This window comes from Dipodomys merriami, unplaced genomic scaffold, assembly GCF_024711535.1.
Source record: "Dipodomys merriami isolate MVZ:Mamm:240054 unplaced genomic scaffold, mDipMer1.0.p SCAF_33, whole genome shotgun sequence".
NCBI lineage: Eukaryota > Metazoa > Chordata > Mammalia > Rodentia > Heteromyidae > Dipodomys > Dipodomys merriami.
In genome coordinates this window covers 10,366,747-10,373,715 of record NW_027204826.1, presented here as the reverse complement: position 1 = coordinate 10,373,715, position 6,969 = coordinate 10,366,747, and the positions used below count along the sequence as shown (strand labels likewise).

Sequence of the window (6,969 nt, the reverse complement as noted above, 5' to 3'; positions counted from 1 at the left end):
GGCCTGGGCAGTGGCCCACCAGCGATCACTGAGCGGCCTCCTTTAGCGTCCAGAGGCGTGTCCTGGTACTACTAGCGCCCTTGATGTGATGAAACTACTGCATCTGTTTATAGCTAAGGAAACTGAAACAGAGAGGCTTTGCACTTGACCAAAGTGACTCAGAACCCATTTGCATGACAGATCTGGGATTCACACCCAGGTATACCATGCTGGCATGTTCTCATGGAGACTCTGGTGACTTTCAGACTTGGTACACTTGAGTCAAACATTCCTTAGGATATGATGATACAGGTAATAAGTTCTATAAGGATTCTGAAGTAGGACCTTTTCTCTTGATTTCCTATTGATGAAGAAAGGGAGGACTTGCTCTGGAAAATAAAGGTTGGGCGGTATCAGAAACGTGGAACGGTGGGCACCTGCCAGCCTCCGCAGGATCTGAGTGGATGAAGAGGGTGGATGATGCAAGCTCAATCAGATGAAATTAACAGTAATCACAAACGGCCCCTGGGAAGAAACTCCATAACCTTCCATGTGGACACTCCCCGCCCCGCTCCCCCTCGTGGGACTTGAACTCAGAGCGCTGTCCCTAAGCTCTTCCACTCATGGCAAGCACTCTACCATTTTGAGCCACATCGCCACTTCCGGTTTTCTCGTGATTCGTTGGAGATGAGAGTCCCACAGACTTTCCTGCCCGGGCTGGCTTTGAACCACAGTCCTCTTGAGAAGCTAGGATCTCAGGTGTGAGCCACCAGCACCGGGCATGTGGATGCTTTTAAACCATCTATTAAACAACTTTGTATTTGGAAAAAAATCAAATTAAAGAGGGTGTTTAAAATTTATTTAAATTAGGAACATGAAAATACTGCAAATCTGTGGAATACATGGACCTGAGAAGAATTCATAACACCTATATTGATTTTTTAAAAGAATGAAAATAATCAATTCAGGGGCTGGGAAGGTAGCTCAGTGGTAGAGTGCGTGCCTTGCATGCATGAAGCCCTGGGCTGGCTTCCTCAGCACCACATAAGCAAAAAGAAAAAAAGCCAGAAGTGGCACTGTGGCTCAAGTGGTAGAGCGCTAGCCTTGAGCTGAAGAGCTGAGGGGTAGTGCCCAGGCCCAGAGTTCAGGCCCTACGACCAGACCACCCCCCCCAAAAAAAAAAGAAAAAAAGAAAATAATCAGTTCAAAAAATCTCCAAAAAGGGCCAATGCCAATATCTATTAAGACTACACATAAGTAGTCAACACTATCAGATGAGTGTTTCCCCTGTATCATGGGGGGTTGATTCCAGGGCCCCTCCTGCACTGATATCTCATGGATGCTCCATATTCATATATAAATGGGTAACATTTGCATATAGTCTATATATCCCTCCTTTACCTTTTAAATCATCTCTAGATGATTTATAATACCTAAAACAATGTAAATGCTATATAAAGAGTGGTGTTAGATAGGAATTCATGACAGGATAAAAGTTCACATAGGTAATGATACAATTTTCCCTCAAATACTTTCAAGCTAAGATCTGTATATCCATAGACACCAATTGCAAGATATGAAGGGCCTCCTGTATACATTTCCTCTTCATCTAGTAATTTCAATTCTGAAATTTATTCTGAAGATGTATCACCAAGAATGCAGCCAAAAAATGCACTTGTCCACAGACTCAATGCAGGATTATTTCTGAGTATAAAATACCACATAGGAGACTGGTTTGATTGGTTATACCAAGGAATGGAGGGTTGTGTAGATCTCTACGAAATGATGTAGAATGACTTCCCGAATGCATTCTAAAGGCAAAAAAAGGTGAATGAAATTCAAGAGGAATCTATCTTGTGTTACATCCTATGTAAGAGAGAAAATAGGGAAACGCACAGATAATCCGTTTATCATTACAAACAGAAACAGAAGTGTCAACTGCCAAACCTGGTTATCTCTAAGGAGTCAGCAGAGTAGAAATGAGGGAAACAGACAATGGAAAGAAGAGTAACTTCTCTGGGTATATCCTTGTGAACTGACCTAACTTTTGAAAGCAGCACATGTTCCGCCTATTTTAAAACTAAATCAGTAGACATGAAAAGGGTGCAGCATTAACTGGAAAGCAGATGGAAACAAATGTAATTTTCATTCAAATGACCATCATAAACTAAAGGAGGGTACAGTATAAAGAATGATGGATAGTAGAATACTGCCTTGGGCAGGTAAGGGTAGAAATGTGAACTATACTTGTTCCATCCTTGTACAGTTGTTGTGAAGCTTTGTAGGGGTGAAAGAATTCTGTGACAACTTTTGATGTTGTCATAGCAACTATGAGATGAGTTGTTACCAGGGGAACCTGAATAGACAAAGCACAGGGGATTTCTAGGGTGGCAAATCCATTCTTGATGGTGCTGCAATGATGGATAGATACATGTCACTACACATTTCCAAACTCCTAGAACATAGGACATTAGGAGATCAGAGCTGTGCTTGACAATGTATCAGTGTAGATTCACCCACATTGGGGAAGGGAGGCAATTCCCCACCTCTGGTGGAGGATGTTCATATTAGGCTGGAAGCAGTTCTTGTATGGAAGAAATCGCTGTCCTTTCTGCTCAACTTTGCTGTGAGCCTAAACAAGCTCTCAAAATTAATCAAGATGCATGGCACTCAAATATTGATAGGATGAATCAAAATCCCTTTGTAGAACTACTTAACAATAATGAAAATATCACCAGGCACCGGTGGCTCACACCTGTAATCCTAGCTATTTAGGAGGCTGAGATCTGAGGATCACGGTTCATAGCTAGCCTGGGCAGAAAAGTTCCTGAGACTCTTTATCTCCAATTAGCCACTGGAAAACCACTAGTGGCCTTGTGGCTCAAATGGTAGAGGGCTAGCCTTAGAGAAAAAGAAGCACAGGGATAGGGCATAGACCCTGAGTTCAAGCCTCAGGATCGGCCAAAAAAGATAATTAAAGATTATAAATAAATATTCAAACAGACTGCAGAAGAAAAAATAAAGATTAGAATAAAGTATAAATAAATAAATAATATGTTCTAAGAGACCACAAGGTACCAGAAGATGGCGCTATTTCTCTCAGAATTTACAATGCTGGGCCCGCTTTGGGAGTTGCTGGTGCTAAGAAGGTCACAGGGATTCAAAGCCACCTTTGTCCCAGTTCTTCCCAAATCTCAGAGCGCTTCTCCAGATTGTCACAGCAGAGCCCTCGCCTTGCACTTTCCACAGGTGTTTGTAAAGGTTACGTTTTATGATTACTATTGCTGCTGTGATTATCAGTCCATCATTGGGAAGGCGGTTTGTTACACACAGTTCCCAAGATGAGGGGCACCGGGTCCCTCAGGAGGCAGAGTGGGTAGGAATGTGGGTAGGAATCCCCAGACACAGACACACACAGACACACACACACACACACACACACACACACACACACACACACACACACACACACACACACTACAACAACAATACAAAAAACAAGGGTTCTTTGCTGTCTCTAGGAATTGAATAGAGCCAGTAAGTTTTCAAAATATGAAAGTCTCAAAACTATGTGGTTAGGTCACAGGATTATGGTGGCACCAAGTTGATTCTGAGCAATATGTTTGATCAGAAGCCAAAACAGGACAAGTCTTTCCTTGTTGCTTCCTGAAAAGTGATTTTTCTACCCAGGTGCTATAGAAAAAGATTGAGTCTAGCACCAGCAGTGCATATCTGTAATCCTAGCTACATGGAGGCTGGCATCTGAGGATCATGGCTTGAAGCCAGCTCAGCTAAGAAAGTTGATGAGATTATCTCCAACTAATCACCAAAAAGGCCAGAAGTAAAGGTGTGGCTCAAGCAGTAGAGTGCCACATCTTGAGAGGAAAAAAAAAAAAAAAAAAAAAACAAACTAAAGAACAGAGCCCAGGACCTGAGTTTAAGCCCCAGTAAAAAAAAAAAAAAAAAAAAAAAAATCATTCTTTTTCTTCAATAAACCAAACTGAGAAGAATATTACAACAACCACAGATTTTGTTTGCTAGTTTCCTACTGGAAAAAAAAAAGTCAAAACCTTTAAAGCTCCTTAAAATCACTCTATAACTTCCTAGCATGGACAAGCAAAGAGGACCTAAACAAAATGAATCTAAGAGAAGAAATGGCCACGAGCCTCCTAGACAGGAAAATGTCCTGAAGCAACCACAGAGTCTGAAAGATTCCAGGCAGGTGTAAACAGGAGAGCCAGCTGAAGAGATTGCATTATAGCAGCCTGCCACACCTACCCCCATCCCCAGCTACCAAATAATCCCTTCTAATCTGGTTCTATTAAGTGGATACAGGTCTGGACTCGGGGTGAGGGATCCTTTATGGAATTGCAGCATTTAACAAGGGAGAGTATTTCCAAATTTTATTTATTTATTGTGTGCTGGTACTGGGCCTTGAACAGGGCCTGGGCACTATCCCTTAGCTTTTTCCACTCAAGGCTGGTGTTCTACCACTTGAGCCACAGCTTCATTTGGTGCCTTTTGGCGGTTAATTGGAGATAACACTCTCACCGATTTTTCTGTCTGGGCTGGCTTCAAACCATGATCCTCAGATCTCAGCCTCTTCAGTAGCTAGGATTTTATAGGCATGAGCCCCTGGCCCTCAGCATTTCAAATTTTGTGTTTCTATTTTAAGGACTTAAAAAAGATCAGTGTGTTTAAGAAATAACAGTTCTTCCTGGAAAGTTGAACAAGAACAGAGATACTATGTTGCAATACTGGCTTTGGCTCGGTCCTTTTCTGTCCCTTTTTTTTTTTTTTTTTTTGCTATACTCCAAGAAGATTTCTAGCCCCAGTCCTGGGAAGTCCCAGGAGAGCTGAACTTCATAAATCCTGACACCAATTTCTCTATTTCCATTGTGAGCATGGGTATACATTTTGGGGGTGAAGGTTAAGATTCTGGGAGGGTGAAAGGAAGAATTTATATTGACTTTCGGGGTCAATCAGGCTGAGTGTCTTATTCATCATGTTGAAAGTTCTCTGCTCCAAGGGGTTAATGAATGTAGTTCAATCCTCTTGGGTTGAGCGAGTCAGCAGTGAGTTTCTCCCAGGGTGTTTAATCCGATGCTGTCTTCCCTTTGCAGCTCTGTCACAATTCCACACAGCACCATGGCCTTGCATCCAGGTGTCCGAGCCGAACGGACACGGCCGGCAGGAGCCACAGATGGGAGAGAGTCTTCCAGCTGTGCCCAGGCCCAGATGTTGGCCAGAGGAGCCAAGTCTTGGTTTTATTCCTGCGAGAGCAGGACTCAGCGAGAGAAGCAGGAGAGGAAGCAGTGGCTCTCAGAGATACTCACGACCTACCACGAACTGATCCTGAAGCAATTTAACCTGGGCAGCGTGCTTCCTTACCTGGTGTACGATGGCGTATTCTCTCTGCAGGAGTGCAGGCAAGTCCTCTCCCAGGACTGCTATCCCAAGCGAGTGGAGTCCTTTTTCCTGAAGCTTTTTGCCAAAGGTCCAAGCGCTCTCTGTGTCTTCTGCTCTCACCTAGAGGAATTCTGCCCTTACCTGCTCACCTCCCTCTTTCTTTATTACCAAGGTAAGAATAGTTGCTTGCTCTGATAGGGGCTAAGTTTATTATTCTTCATTGATTAATTAATTTTTATCTATTTATTATGAAGGCTTACACCCAAGGACTCATGCTATTATTGAGCTTTTATGCTCAAGGCTAGTGCTCTACCACTTGAGCCACAGCTCCACTTCCAACTTTTTGGTGCTCCATTGGAGATAAGAGTCACATGGATTTGTCTGTGTGGAATGCCTCTGAACCACGATCCTTAAGATCTCAACCTCCCGAGTAGCTAGCGTTACAGGAGAGAGCTACAAGTGCCCAGATGTAAAGTAGTTAAGTTTAAAGATGGCCTAATCAAAATATCACACACAGCAGACACACTATGTAACAATGTTTCAATATAGCATTGATGCTTTCCTTCCTTTCTTCCTTCCTTTCTTCCCTCCTGTCTCTCTCTTCCTTCTTTCCTTCCTTTCTTTCTTTGTGTCAGACCTGGGGCTGACACTCTGTCCTAGATACACTGTCCTTTAGCTTTTTTACTCAAGGCTAGCACTTTACCACTTGAACTACAACTTCACTTCACTAGCTATTTGCTGGTTACTTGAAGATAAAAGTCTCATTGATTTGTCTGCCATTTGGCTGGCATTGAACCAAGATCCTCAGATCTCAGCCTCCTGAGTAGCTAAGATTACAGGTGTGAGCCACCAGCCCCTAGGCCTAGCATGCAATTTCACGGAATGGCATTTCATTCCGTGCCAAGAGAAGCAACTATTTTCAACAAACTAAGGTGTATTTCTTGAGAAAAAAAAGTGAACCAAATAACATTTTTATATACAATTTAGGACAGTCAAATCCCTGGTGACACATAGTTATAATTTTAGAGACTAAAAGGGAAGCCACGAATGGGTGGACATACACTCTAGCCAGAAATGTGATAACCATTTTTGTCACAATGCAGAACAAATGCACAGGATCTTACAAGAGGCATTCACTGAGGAACAAGCAAGAGTTGAAGTTGAAAGTGACCCTAGCCATGCCCTTGACATTGAAGAGCAAGAACCAAGCTTTCAACTATTTAACAAGTAGGTTAACATTCCCAGTGTTTGCAACCTTTAAAGAAGAACGTCTTTATCTATTTTTCCTTTTCTTCTTTCTCTCAGAAATCGGCTTTCTCTATTCTCTTTAGCAAATGGTGCTCTTCCCCTCCCCCCCCCCCCCCCCCCCGGTTTGCAAGTGTCTCTGAGTTTTTTTCAAAGCACAGATTTCTTTTTCTTTTCTTTTTTTTTGTCGGATGTGGGGCTTGAACTCTGGGCCTGGGCGCTGTCCCTCAGCTCTTTAGCTCAAGGCAAGTGCTCTACCACTTGAGCCACAGTGCCACTTCTGGTTTTCTGGTGGTTTATTGGAGATAAGAGTCTCATGGATTTTCCTGCCCCCGC

At 42.9% G+C, this 6,969-nt stretch overlaps 1 long non-coding RNA gene across 1 annotated transcript in view; it reads right to left on the bottom strand.

The window, feature by feature from the left end:
• Positions 1-1,216: 1,216 nt before the first annotated feature.
• The window catches only part of LOC138842022 (uncharacterized), a 39,287-nt gene continuing 33,534 nt past the window's right edge, over positions 1,217-6,969 (bottom strand). The window contains exon 4 of the long non-coding RNA XR_011376562.1: positions 1,217-1,790. This is a non-coding gene — a long non-coding RNA (uncharacterized lncRNA). The remainder of the gene's footprint in view (positions 1,791-6,969) is intronic.